The sequence below is a fragment of the Eptatretus burgeri genome, chromosome 2 (assembly GCF_056783735.1).
Source record: "Eptatretus burgeri isolate ZD-2024b chromosome 2, Ebu_testis_v1, whole genome shotgun sequence".
Classification (NCBI taxonomy): domain Eukaryota; kingdom Metazoa; phylum Chordata; class Myxini; order Myxiniformes; family Myxinidae; genus Eptatretus; species Eptatretus burgeri.
In genome coordinates this window covers 124,237,784-124,253,709 of record NC_140962.1, presented here as the reverse complement: position 1 = coordinate 124,253,709, position 15,926 = coordinate 124,237,784, and the positions used below count along the sequence as shown (strand labels likewise).

At 37.1% G+C, this 15,926-nt stretch overlaps 1 protein-coding gene across 6 annotated transcripts in view; it reads left to right on the top strand.

Moving 5' to 3' along the window:
• LOC147032991 (liprin-alpha-1-like) overlaps positions 1-15,926 on the top strand; it is a 341,574-nt gene that overhangs the window by 264,035 nt on the left and 61,613 nt on the right. The gene's annotated exons all lie outside the window — the stretch shown is intronic.

Genomic DNA, 15,926 nt, shown 5'->3' with positions numbered 1-15,926 from the left:
GATGGGAGTGAGTCGCACTCGCCTCTGGGTCGTCTATCCTGGGTTTGAATCTTGGCCCAGCCATAAACTGCCATCCCGGTGTTTCACAGGCATGGTGATTCATCATTGTGTGTGCCGTCCCTCGGATGGACGTGAAACCGGCATACCATTTGCCGACATTAGTTAGTGGATGTTAAAGATCCCACGGCGTCCTTCACGACGAGTAGGCGAGTTATCATCGGACCCTGAACAAATTCCAAGTTCCTGCCCTAACCTACAGGGGGTGCTGCATCAGCAGCACAGCTGTACTCCCAGCAATGATGCAAGCAGTAACCCCAAGCCTCTTACAAAATGAGTGAATGATGGGAGTGAATGTGGGATATAGCAGCAATAATGTATGAAGTGGTTTGGTAGGGTGGGGATGTTATGAAAATAATCGTTGAATGGTAATGATCCGAGTTAATGTGTTCAATTATATGATTGGTTACTCTGCAATTCACGCCTGGTGTTGGCTCAGCGGTTAAGGTGGTTGGCTTGGCACCTTAGGGTCCTGAGTTTGAGCCTCTGTTTAACCGTTGAATTAACAGCAGGTGTGGTTGACTCAGCCTGTCATCCTTCCGAGGTCAGCGAAATGAGTACCAGTGCACTGGGGTAATAACCATTCGGGGTAACCTGCGTCGGAGTGGCGACCCGCCCGGGACTGTACTCCTTGCCAATGAAACTGCCTCGGCAGCCCGATGCACCTTTACGGCATGAAAAGTATGGTATTACAGTGCTTCCTCACCTATCGCGGTTAATGCGTTCCAGACCCACCCGTGAAAGGTGAAAGTCCACGAAGTAGAAACCACATTTATTTAGTTATTTAAATATATTTAAACACATTTTAAACGTATTTTAAACCATTATACAGCATCCACACACTCTTATTAACCTTCCCCACACACATTTAATCAGTTATTAAAAAAAAAAATTAAAAAATTTTATCGGAAATGCGACTTCATGGGGCTGCAAAGCCTAACACCAAAAATAATTTTTCAAATACTATATTGTACTATTAAAATATTAAAAAAAAACGTATTATGGGTACTGACCTATGAAGATATGGCGATGATGATGATAGCTGTGCAGTACTGATGACGATGACGATGAAGATGATGAGATGAATGTAGTACTGCACAGCCAAGAAGAGCATTAAATCTCTTCTACTGGAGGCGCTTCTTCATCAGGCGCTTCGTCAGGTGATGGTTGTGGTGCATCATCTTCTGGTTCCGCTTTTACTTCTGCTGAAGGTGTAGGCGAAGGCGTAGACGTGACCTCTTTTTTTGATTTTACGAGGAACATAGTTATGGGGAGTTGCTGGTTCTGCTTCTTCTTCTGGGCTAGCAGGTTTTTATAGACGGACATTAACCCATCAAGCCCATTGCTGAATTGCAATGACCGCATCATCTGTGGGTCCCACTCTTGAATGACCTGTTCGAGCTCCTTGCCCATTCTGACTATCGTTGCAAGACGATTGAGTGTTAGACCAACCTCCTCTTCTTCAGCCCCCGATTCATCTTGTTCCTCTTCCTCTTCCTCGCTCGCAGACTTCATCAGCTCTGTCAGATCTTCCACCGTCAAAGGTTGCGAGTGGGCATCGATCAGGTCATTGATTTCGCCGGAGGTCATATCTTCGAAGCCTTCTCCTTGCAGCAATTTTGCTAGCTTCACGCCCTTATCCACAGCTGAGTGGTTTATCTCTTTAGACGTGAATCCCTTGTAGACGTTTGCCACTTCTGGCCATAATCTTTTCCAGCTGGCATTAATTGTCTCGGGTTTCATGTCTTGGATGGCTTTCTGAATGTTGATGAGACAGGTAGCGATTGTGGACGTTTCTCTGAACGTCTCGCTGACGTAATGGTCGGCAGCAACTTTATCGGCAGAGGCGGCTTCTCCATGCAACGAAACGCTTCGAATTCCATAGCGCCTCTGGAATTTGTCAAACCAACCCTTGCTGGCAGTGAATGGGGTTGCTTTTTTGGGAGAACTTGGACCTGCTTCGTCATCGTCGTCGATGTCCATCTCATCTTCCACGTGTTCGTCGGCGCCGCGATCTTGAGCAAGTTGAGTGTACGTATCATACAGAGACTTCGCCTTTGTGCGGATTGTGTTGCTATCCAGCGCGATATTATTTTTCCTGCAATCACTAATCCAGAGAGACAATGCAGATTCCATCCTAACCATCACCTTATTACGCGACGTTACAACCCTCTTGGCAGTTTTATTGAAAGAAACAGCTGCCGTCGATCTTATATTCTTCTCGTCCTTCTTAATATAACGTACCGTCGATTCATTGAGGCCAAAGTGGCGCCCTACAGCCGCGTACGTTCTCCCTTCCTTAAGCATGTCGAGAAGTTTCACCTTTTCGACGATGGTTAGAGTCTTCCTCGAGCGCTTGGATTGAGGTTCAGAAGACTTAGAAGCCTTAGAAGACTTAGAAGATGCAGGACGCTTGGGTGGCATTGCAGGGATTGAAATAAAGTTCAAACTTTAACGTAAAACACAAAGTGCAGCACCGCAGAGAAACACTACACACAGCGAGATGTGAAGCCGAAATGGATGAGGCGAGATGCGGGATGCTTCAACACGAGACAACAGCGCCACAGATGCTGCTGTCACTGAGCCATTCAGCTTCCGGGATACAAAACACCATGCTCTGATTGGCTGCCTCCCAACCATCAGCCAATAGCGTGCCGAGTACCATCTCACCTGGGCAGAAGCAGCCACAATTGTACTCCGTTTTCCATACGCTAGCGTCTCTCTTTGTTTTTAGTACAAGCCCGCTACGCCACTACGTAGTTTTATTTAAATTTCGATTTAATATTCTTTTAATAATGTACAATGTACATATTGGTTCACAAAAAAATATTTTCACGAAAAATATAAGTGACCACTCTATTCGTTATTGTTGTCTGTCTGTCTGTCTGTCTGTCTGTCTGTCTGTCCCGAGCATAGCTCCGTGGGTTTTGATCCGCTCATGATGAAATTTTGGTGGGAGGTTTATATCATGATCTGGTTGTGTTTTCCTGAAAATGGGCGTGGTCCGCCCATTATGGGCGGAGCCAGGCCCAAAAAACGTGTTTTTAGGGGGTAGCCAATTTCAATTTGCATCTTCTCCTTTTTTTTTGGGGGGGGGGGTTGTCGAATCTGACAGGGGTTTCAGTATTTGGTTAGCCCAATGGCACCTGCATAGCCCCACACAGCTCGATTTTTCATTTTTGTCCCAAGGTCAAGGTCACAAGGTCACGAACTTAGAAAATTGCAATTTTGACATAAAAACATTCTTTTCCGAGGGGTTTGTCGAATCTGGCAGGGGTTTCGGTATTTGGTTAGCCCAATGGCACCTGCATAGCCCCACAGAGCTCAATTTTTTTTTTTTCGTCCCAAGGTCAAGGCCACAAGGTCACGAACTTAGAAAATTGCGAATTGTGTTTTCGGGGGTAGCCGATTTCAATTTGCATCTTCTCCTCAGGGGTTTGTGGAATCTGGCAGGGGTTTCAGTATTTGGTTAGCCCAATGGCACCTGCATAGCCCCACGGAGCTCGATTTTTTTTTTTTTCATTTTAGTCCCAAGGTCAAGGTCACAAGGTCACGAACTTAGAAAATTTCGATTTTGACATAAAAATCCATCTTCTCCGAGGGGGTTGTCGAATCTGGCATGGATTTCGGTGTTTGGTGAGCCCAATGGCACCTGCATAGCCCCACGGAGCTCGGTTTTTCATTTTAGTCCCAAGCTCAAGGTCACAAAGTCAACAAGGTCATTAACTTAGAAAATTTCGAATTTTGACATAAAAATCAGACGACCGCCCAAACTTTGATAGCAAGGATGACAATATTTTTTATGCATAATCTTGAGGTCATTCCCTACCTAAAGTCGTGAAACCACTTTTCTCTATCTCGAACACCTTGCCCGTGGCGCCCCCTACAAGTTTGTTTTTACGCTGATTTCATCAAAGTATGGATAATCCGAGGAGTGTGAAATGCCATATAGCCTATATGACGTTATATTGTTCCTGGAATGTTCCAGAGGAAGTTTTGCACCAAAGGTCATAATCCTTGACCTTTGACCTTTATAGTTCACAAAGGTCAAATTTTCAAAGTTGTGGGAATCGAACCGGGTTTTCGACCTTCTTCGACGAACTAACTCCATTAAGCTATAGCACATATCCTGTTTCCTTATTTTAATGTCCACAACATTGTTTTGGGACCTTTAAAGGTTATGCAAAGGTAAAATTTTTAAAGTTGTTGAACGAAACCGGGTTTTCGACATTTTGCAGCTAATAACCTGTCACTCGTACCACATCATGTTGATCATTTTTATAACTTGGTCAAACATTATCACATTGTCTCATCCTTGACTTCTGAAACAATCTACATCGTCAAATACCGCTCGTGAACCATCGTCGTCTTCAGACTTGTGTATATATATATATATATATATATATATATATATATATATATATATATATATATATATATATATATATATATATATATATATATATATATGTATGCATGTATATATATGTATGCATGTATATATATGTATGCATGTATATATATGTATGCATGTATATATATGTATGCATGTATATATATGTATGCATGTATATATATATATATATATATATATATATATATATATATATATATATATATATATATATATATATATATATATATATATATATATATGTATGCATGTATATATATATGTATGCATGTATATATATATGTATGCATGTATATATATATGTATGCATGTATATATATATATGTATGCATGTATATATATATATATATATATATATATATATATATATATATATATATATATATATATATATATATATATATGTATGCATGTATATATATATATATATATGTATGCATGTATATATATATATATATATATGTATGCATGTATATATATATATATATATATATATATATATATATATATATATATATATATATATATATATATATATATATATATATATATATATATATACATACACACACACACACAGTTGGGGAGAACAAGTATTTGATACACTGCCGATTTTGCAGGTTTTCCCACTTACAAAGCACGTAGAGGTCTGTAATTTTTATCAGAGGTACACTTCAACTGTGAAAGACAGAATCTAAAACAAAAATTCTGAAAATCACATTGTATGATTTTTAAATAATTAATTTTCATTTTATTGCATGAAATAAGTATTTGATCACCTACCAACCAGTAAGAATTCCGGCTCTCACAGACCTGTTAGTTTTGTCTTTAAGAAGCCCTCCCATTCTCCACTCATTACTTGCATTAACTGCACCAGTTTGAACTCGTTATCTGCATAAAAGACAGCTGTCCGCACTCAATCAATCAGACTCCAACCTCACCAAAATGGGCAAGACCAGAGAGCTGTCTAAGGACATCAGGGACAAAATTGTAGACTTGCACAAGGCAACAACTGTTGGCGCAATTATTAGAAAATGGAAGAAGTTCAAGATAACAGTCACACTCCCTCAGTCTGGGGCTCCATGCAAGATCTCACCTCGTGTAGCCTCAATGATCATGAGAGGTGAGGGATCAGCCCAGAACTACATGGCAGGACCTGGTCAATAACCGGAAGAGAGCTGGGACCACAGTATAAAAGAAAACCATAATTAACACACTACGCCGTCATGGATTAAAATCCTGCAGCGCACGCAAGGTCCCTCTGCTCAAGCCAGCGCATGTCCAGGCCCGTCTGAAGTTTGCCAATGACCATCTGGATGATCCAGAGGAGGAATGGGAAAAGGTCATGTGGTCTGATGAGACCAAAATAGAGCTTTTTGGTTTAAAGTCCACTCGCCATGTTTGGAGGAAGAAGAAGGATGAGTACAACCCCAAGAACACCATCCCAACCGTGAAGCATGGTGGTGGAAACATCATTTTTGGGGATGCTTTTCTGCAAAGGGGACAGGACGACTGCACCGTATTGAGGGAAGGATGGATGGGGCCATGTATCGCGAGATCTTGGCCAACAACCTCCTTCCCTCAACAAGAGCATTGAAGATGGGGTGTGGCTGGGTCTTCCAGCATGACAACGACCCGAAACACACAGCCAGGGCAACTAAGGAGTGGCTCCAGAAGAAGCATCTCAAGGTCCTGGAGTAGCCGAGCCAGTCTCCAGACCTGAACCCAATGGAAAATCTTTGGAGGGAGCTGAAAGTCTGTGTTGCCCAGCGACAGCCCCGAAACCTGAAGGATCTGGAGAAGATCTGTATGGAGGAGTGGGCCAAAATCCCTGCTGCAGTCTGTGCAAACCTGGTTAAGAACTACAGGAAACGTCTGATCTCTGTAATTGCAAACAAAGGTTTCTGTACCAAATATTAAGTTCTGTTTTTCTGATGTATCAAATACTTATTTCATGCAATAAAATGCAAATTAATTATTTAAAAATCATACAATGTGATTTTCAGGATTTTTGTTTAAGATTCCGTCTTTCACAGTTGAAGTGTACCTATGATGAAAACTACAGACCTCTACATGCTTTGTAAGTGGGAAAACCTGCAAAATCGGCAGTGTATCAAATACTTGTTCTCCCCACTGTATATATATATATATATATATATATATATATATATATATATATATATATATATACATACATATATATATATATATATATATATATATATATATATATATATATATATATATATATATATATATATATATATATATATATATATTGTTTTTTTACTTTAATTTGTTTTTTACTATTTTATAATGTTATTTTTAGTATATTTTACTTAAAAATAATTAAAATAATAGATTTTAATTTTAAATAATTAAAATAAAACCCGCGATGTAGTGAAGCCGCGAAAAGTGAACCGCGATATAGCGAGGGAGCACTGTATATTGTTATTACCCTGCAATATTTTTCTACCTTTCCCACTTAGGTTCATCAAAATACACACATCATCAAAAGTCATGACATGATTTGGCAGAACGGTATTATAACCAAAGAAAACAACCCTCTTGTTATGTTGAAAATCCCTGTGCTTGAAATAAATCTTCTTCTGGCCTTTTTAATCTTTTGTAAATTGTTTCTTGTATGACTGAACTTAAGCAGTTATTTCTCTTGAGGGGCATAATGAGTGTGTTTTTTGTTTGTTTGTTTTTTAACTGCCTTTATATTGTGATGCATTATGCTTTAAAATGCTAATTTCTCTCCATATATTTGATGCTTTCTTTCCACTGCTTCACTGGAGTTTTCCTCTTGTGTAAGTCTACCTTCGTGTTCACTCAGTGTTGTGGTGATGTATGGTAATAGAATACGAGGTTAAATGGTGATTGAACTCATGTAATTAATGGAGGGAGAAATAGCACGTGATGCCGACGATGCCTGTTTGCAAAGGGCTGGTTCAGTTTCCTTTCTGATGCAATGATAACGGGAAATAATTTTCTTGTTTCGTGCAAACTTAAAGAACGTTTCACTTGCACAACTATAGTGGAGTAAGATGTCGTATGATCAATGAATTTGTATTGTGAATTTATTTATTTATTTATTTTTGCATGGTTTCTTCATTCGTGGGCCATGCGTTGGCTGTCTACCTTCCGGAATCCCTACCTGCCAGCTATTCCAAATCTCAGAATTTTCCCATTTATTTCATTAAATTAGCCGATAGTCCAAACCAAAACGTAGATCAGCATTTTTCACCAAATGACAACCAAAATGTCAAACGCATTTGCACACAAAGTCGCTAGCACATATCATTCGAAAGCATTAGTTTACACTTGCTATTGATTCGTGTTGGGATTTTCATGTTTAACAAAGCCTTGTGTATGGACAAGGAACTTCCGAGAGGAATGAGGTTCATTAGAATGGAGGCAAATGAAGGAAAGTCATGTTGGCAAATTAATTAAATTACTTTTTTTGGGGATGTGGAGTCGAAGCTCGTGGAAGAGCTACAACACAGAATGGATAAGGAGACAACATAACAAAATGAACGCGAGAGAGAGGGTTGAAAACATCAACAGCAGGGTTGATGGTCCAAATAGATAGGGACGAACAAACAAGGGATGCGGGTAAGAATGGGGGGGGGTAGGGGAGGATGCAAGGGGTGAACAATATGGATGTAGAAGCAAACTTTCAGAAAGGGAAAACTGGAAAATTGGAGGAAATTGGCTTGGTGGGGGGGGGGTAGTTTAATGGTGTCAAAAAGATCATGGTTTTGGATGTGATTAGTGATGATAGAAATCTGAGATTGTGGTGAACAGCTGTCTTGAAGACCTGGAGGGAAGAATGGGATTGAAGACAATATGGAAATTTATTCCACAGGTGGGGAAAAAGAGGAGCTCATGAGTGGAGGTGAGCAGTAATTCTGGATTTTGAGAGTTTCACCAGAAGGGGGTTGATGGTGGCCCATGTGCGCCCTGCAGAAACATTGGGGCGGAGGGTGTGGGTCGAGAGAAAGCACGGAAAAAGCAGAGGCTGCGAGACCAGAAAGGAGGCGCGAGAAGACATAGACCAGCGACCTGTCTGCCCATAGACCCAGCTTTGATGCGGAAGATTCCACTCATCTTGAAAGCCTTGGTTTACACGTTTTCAAGCTGAGGAGGGTGTGAGGCAGGGACACCAGCCCAAAGGGGAGAGCATTGGCAAATGAATGAAATGGATAATTTCTGCAAGTGACTGAAAATGATTTTGACAAATAATACACCAAATTGATCAACGCAAGTGATGATATAATTTGATCGAGGAAAGCAACAAACAATATAAATGAATTGAGGCAAGTGAAGAAATCAAACTGATTGAAGCAAGTGATGATCCAAATTGATTGAGGTAAGCAACAATCTAAATTGGTTGACTAGATTCATTGACATGTCATGATCTCAGTTGATTGATGCAAGTAACAATTTAAACTGGATGAAGTTCGGGACAATATAAATTGATCAAGTTCGTGACAATATGAATTGATCAGGTTAGTGACGATATAAATTGATCTTTTAGTGACGATATAAATTTATCAGGTTAGTGACGATATAAATTTATCAGGTTAGTGACAATATAAATCAATTGGGTTGGTGATGATATAAATTGATCTGGTGAGTGGTGATATAAATTGATCGGGTTGGTGCCAATATAAATTGATTGGGTTAGTGACGATATAAATTGATCGGGTTAGTAACTATATATATTGATTGAGTTAGTGATGATATAAATTGATGGGATTAGTGGTGATATAAATTGATCAGGTTAGTGACGATATAAATTGATTGGGTTAGTGATGATATAAATTGATCGGGTTAGTGATGATATAAATTGATCGGGTCCGTGACTATATAAATTGATCGGGTTAGTGATTATATAAATTGATTGGGTTAGTGACGATATAAATTGATTGGGTAAGTGACGATATAAATTGATTGGGTTAGTGACGATATAAATTGATTGGGTTAGTGACGATATAAATTGATTGGGTTAGTGACGATGTAAATTGATCGGGTTAGTGACGATGTAAATTGATCGGGTTCATGATGATATAAATTGATTGGGTTCATGACGATATAAATTGATCAGGTTAGTGACAATATAGACTTATAGTGTTGGTGATGATATAAATAGATCAGGTTAGTGATGAGATATATTGATCGGGTTAGTGACGATATAAATTGATTGGGTTAGTGACGATATAAATTGATCAGGTTCGTGACGATATAAATTGATTGGGTAAGTGACGATATAGTTTGATTGGGTTAGTGATGAGATATATTGATCGAGTTAGTGACGATATAAATTGATTGGGTTAGTGACGATATATATTGATCGGGTTTGTGACAATATCGACTTATAGGGTTAGTGATGATATAAATTGATTGGGTTCGTGACGATATAAATTGATCAGGTTAGTGACAATATAGACTTATAGGGTTAGTGATGATATAAATAGATCAGGTTTGTGATGATATAAATTGATCGGGTTAGTGACGATATGAATTCATTGGATTAGTGACGATGTAAATTGATTGGGTTCATGACAATATAAGTTGATTGGGTTGGTGATGATATTAATTGGTCGGATTAGTGATGATATAAATTGATCGGGTTGGTGACAATATAAATTGATGGGGTTAGTGATGATATAAATTGATCGGGTTAGTGACAATATAATTTGATCAGGTTCGTGACGGTATAAATTGATGGGGTAGTGATGATATAAATTGATCGGGTACGTGACGATATAAATTGATGGGTTTGGTGATGATATAAATTGATCGGGTTAGTGACAATATAAATTGATCAGTTTAGTGACGGTATAAATTGATGGGGTTAGTGATTATATAAATTGATCGGGTTAGTGAGGATATATATTGATCGGGTTAGTGACGATATAAATTGATCGGGTTCGTGACGATATATATTGATTGGGTTAGTGACGATATAAATTGATTGGGTTCGTGATGATATTAATTGATCGGATTAGTGACGATATAAATTGATCGGGTTGGTGACAATATAAATTGATGGGGTTAGTGATGATATAAATTGATCGGGTTAGTGACAATATAATTTGATCAGGTTAGTGATGGTATAAATTGATGGGGTAGTGATGATATAAATTGATCGGGTTCGTGACGATATAAATTGATGGGTTTGGTGATGATATAAATTGATCGGGTTAGTGACAATATAAATTGATCAGGTTAGTGACGGTATAAATTGATGGGGTTAGTGATGATATAAATTGATCGGGTTAGTGAGGATATATATTGATCGGGTTCGTGATGATATAAATTGATCGGGTTCGTGATGATATAAATTGATTGGGTTCGTGACGATATAAATTGATCAGGTTAGTGACAATATAGACTTATAGTTTCAGTGACGATATAAATCGATCAGGTTCGTGATGATATCAATTGATTGTGTTTGTGACGATATAAATTGATCAGGTTAGTGACAATATAGACTTATAGGGTTAGTGATGATATAAATAGATCAGGTTCGTGATGATATAAATTGATCGGGTTAGTGACGATATAAATTGATTGGGTGAGTGACGATGTAAATTGATTGGGTTCATGACAATATAAGTTGATTGGGTTGGTGATGATATTAATTGGTCGGATTAGTGATGATATAAATTGATCGGGTTGGTGACAATATAAATTGATGGGGTTAGTGATGATATAAATTGATCGGGTTAGTGACAATATAATTTGATCAGGTTCGTGACGGTATAAATTGATGGGGTAGTGATGATATAAATTGATCGGGTACGTGACGATATAAATTGATGGGTTTGGTGATGATATAAATTGATCGGGTTAGTGACAATATAAATTGATCAGTTTAGTGACGGTATAAATTGATGGGGTTAGTGATTATATAAATTGATCGGGTTAGTGAGGATATATATTGACCGGGTTAGTGACGATATAAATTGATCGGGTTCGTGACGATATATATTGATTGGGTTAGTGACGATATAAATTGATTGGGTTCGTGATGATATTAATTGATTGGATTAGTGACGAGATAAATTGATCGGGTTGGTGACAATATAAATTGATGGGGTTAGTGATGATATAAATTGATCGGGTTAGTGACAATATAATTTGATCAGGTTAGTGACGGTATAAATTGATGGGGTAGTGATGATATAAATTGATCGGGTTCGTGACGATATAAATTGATGGGTTTGGTGATGATATAAATTGATCGGGTTAGTGACAATATAAATTGATCAGGTTAGTGACGGTATAAATTGATGGGGTTAGTGATGATATAAATTGATCGGGTTAGTGAGGATATATATTGATCGGGTTCGTGACGATATAAATTGATCGGGTTCGTGATGATATAAATTGATTGGGTTCGTGACGATATAAATTGATCAGGTTAGTGACAATATAGACTTATAGTTTCAGTGACGATATAAATCGATCAGGTTCGTGATGATATCAATTGATTGTGTTTGTGACGATATAAATTGATCAGGTTAGTGACAATATAGACTTATAGGGTTAGTGATGATATAAATAGATCAGGTTCGTGATGATATAAATTGATCGGGTTAGTGACGATATAAATTGATTGGGTGAGTGACGATGTAAATTGATTGGGTTCATGACAATATAAGTTGATTGGGTTGGTGATGATATTAATTGATCGGGTTAGTGACAATATAAATTGATGGGGTTAGTGATGATATAAATTTCTCGGGTTAGTGACAATATAAATTCATCAGGTTAGTGACGGTATAAATTGATGGGGTAAGTGATGATATAAATTGATCGGGTTAGTGACGATATATATATATATATATATATATATATATATATATATATATATATATATATATATATATATATATATATATATTGATCGGGTTTGTGACGATATAAATTGATGGGGTTTGTGACGATATAAATTGATGGGGTTTGTGACGATATATATTGATTGGGTTAGTGACGATATAAATTGATTGGGTTCGTGATGATATAAATTGATTGGGTTTGTGACGATATAAATTGATCAGGTTGGTGACAATATAGACTTATAGTATCAGTGACGATATAAATCGATCAGGTTAGTGATGATATAAATTGATTGGGTTTGTGATGATATAAATTGATTGGGTTATTGACGCTGTAAATTGATTGGGTTCATGACAATATAAGTTGATTGGGTTAGTGATAATATTAATTGATCGGATTCGTGACGATATAAATTGATCGGGTTAGTGACAATATAAATTGATGGGGTTCGTCATGATATAAATTGATTGGGTTAGTGACAATATAAATTGATCGGTTAGTGACAATATAAATTGATGGGGTTGTGATTATATAAATTGATCGGGTTAGTGATAATATAAATTGATGGGGTTAGTGACAATATAAATTGATGGGGTTAGTGACGATATAAATTCATCGGGTTAGTGACGATATAAATTGATCGGGTTTGTGATGATATAGATTGATGGGTTTGGTGATGATATAAATTGATCGGGTTAGTGACAATATAAATTGATCAGGTTAGTGATGGTATAAATTGATGGGGTAGTGATGATATAAATTGATCGGGTTCGTGATGATATAAATTGATGGGTTTGGTGATGATATAAATTGATCGGGTTAGTGACAATATAAATTGATCAGGTTAGTGACGGTATAAATTGATGGGGTTAGTGATGATATAAATTGATCGGGTTAGTGAGGATATATATTGATCGGGTTCGTGATGATATAAATTGATCGGGTTCGTGATGATATAAATTGATTGGGTTCATGACGGTATAAATTGATGGGGTAGTGATGATATAAATTGATCGGGTTCGTGACGATATAAATTGATGGGTTTGGTGATGATATAAATTGATCGGGTTAGTGACAATATAAATTGATCAGGTTAGTGACGGTATAAATTGATGGGGTTAGTGATGATATAAATTGATCGGGTTAGTGAGGATATATATTGATCGGGTTCGTGACGATATAAATTGATCGGGTTCGTGATGATATAAATTGATTGGGTTCGTGACGATATAAATTGATCAGGTTAGTGACAATATAGACTTATAGGGTTAGTGATGATATAAATAGATCAGGTTCGTGATGATATAAATTGATCGGGTTAGTGACGATATAAATTGATTGGGTGAGTGACGATGTAAATTGATTGGGTTCATGACAATATAAGTTGATTGGGTTGGTGATGATATTAATTGATCGGGTTAGTGACAATATAAATTGATGGGGTTAGTGATGATATAAATTTTTCGGGTTAGTGACAATATAAATTCATCAGGTTAGTGACGGTATAAATTGATGGGGTAAGTGATGATATAAATTGATCGGGTTAGTGACGATATATATATATATATATATTGATCGGGTTTGTGACGATATAAATTGATGGGGTTTGTGACGATATAAATTGATGGGGTTTGTGACGATATCTATTGATTGGGTTAGTGACGATATAAATTGATTGGGTTCGTGATGATATAAATTGATTGGGTTTGTGACGATATAAATTGATCAGGTTAGTGACAATATAGACTTATAGTATCAGTGACGATATAAATCGATCAGGTTAGTGATGATATAAATTGATTGGGTTTGTGATGATATAAATTGATTGGGTTATTGACGCTGTAAATTGATTGGGTTCATGACAATATAAGTTGATTGGGTTAGTGATAATATTAATTGATCGGATTCGTGACGATATAAATTGATCGGGTTAGTGACAATATAAATTGATGGGGTTCGTCATGATATAAATTGATCGGGTTAGTGACAATATAAATTGATCGGTTAGTGACAATATAAATTGATCGGTTAGTGACAATATAAATTGATGGGGTTGTGATTATATAAATTGATCGGGTTAGTGATAATATAAATTGATGGGGTTAGTGACAATATAAATTGATGGGGTTAGTGACGATATAAATTCATCGGGTTAGTGACGATATAAATTGATCGGGTTTGTGATGATATAGATTGATCAGGTTAGTGACGATATAAATTGATCGGGTTAGTGACGGTATAAATTTATCAGTTTATGACGATATAAATTGATGGGGTTCGTGATGATAAAAAATTGATCGGGTTTGTGATGATATAGAATATAGAATGATCAGGTGAGTGACGATATAAATTGATCGGGTTTGTGATGATATAGATTGATCAGGTTAGTGACGACATAAATTGATCGGGTTAGTGACGGTATAAATTGATCAGTTTATGACGATATAAATTGATGGGGTTCGTGATGATAAAATTGATCGGGATTGTGATGATATAGAATATAGATTGATCAGGTGAGTGACGGTATAAATTGATCGGGTGAGTTACGGTATAAATTGATCAGTTTATGACGATATAAATTGATTGCGGCAAGTGATTATCTAACTTGATTCAGGCAATTGACAGTGTGGAGATCTAAATTTATTGAGACAATTGAAGGATGACATTGATTGAACTTGACAAGTGATCATCCAATTTGAATTTAGCAATTAAGGACAATCTAAATTTAATAAGGCAATTAAATGGTCAAGAAATTGACTGAGGCAATTCAGTGATCTAAATTGATGTAAGAAATTAATATGATCTAAAGTAGGTGAGTGATGATTGTCATTTGATCAAGGCAAGAACTTGACCTTGGATTTTTGTTTTGCCGCAAACTGTTTCAAATTTACTGCACATGGGAAATAAGAATGTTTGACAGTATTATTACAGAATTAATGGCACAGCTCCCAAAAGTGTTTATGAAACCTCTCGTTGCGAACACTATTTTAGTATATCAAGTACATCATAAATGATTAGGACATCACACTCCCTCCACAAATGGAACCTCAAAGACAGCCTAGCATGTAACTGTGGTCACCCAGATCAGACTATTCATCACATTGTGAATGAGTGTCACCTGCGGAAATTTGATGAAGGATTTAGGGCAATCCACCGAACAACAGACAATGCTGCAACTTGGCTGTCCAAATTAGACTTAGATCCGTGAGCTGTAATTTATCATATGCAAGATTAAATTAGATCATAAATTAAACGTTATCAAAGAAAAGGACATTTGCACTTTCTGCTACAAAGTATGGCTCATACTTGCGTTTGATGCTGGTACAGAAATGCTACAGTGCGTTTCCTTAAAAATTCAAGGTTTTGCGTTTTGAGCACTCTACTCTTGCCTTAATTGTGCTCATTCTATCAACAAGAATCAGTGGCCACATTCAGGTAACATTTAGACATTTTCACAATTTCTGTGTGTTTGGAGACATTTGGGACTTTGTGGGGTTGAAGGAAATAATGACTTTTGGTTTGGAATGTTGGCAGGTGTAGGACCTTTTTTATATGCCCTTGTGAAACAGCGAATGAAACATTTCACTTAATATTCATGACA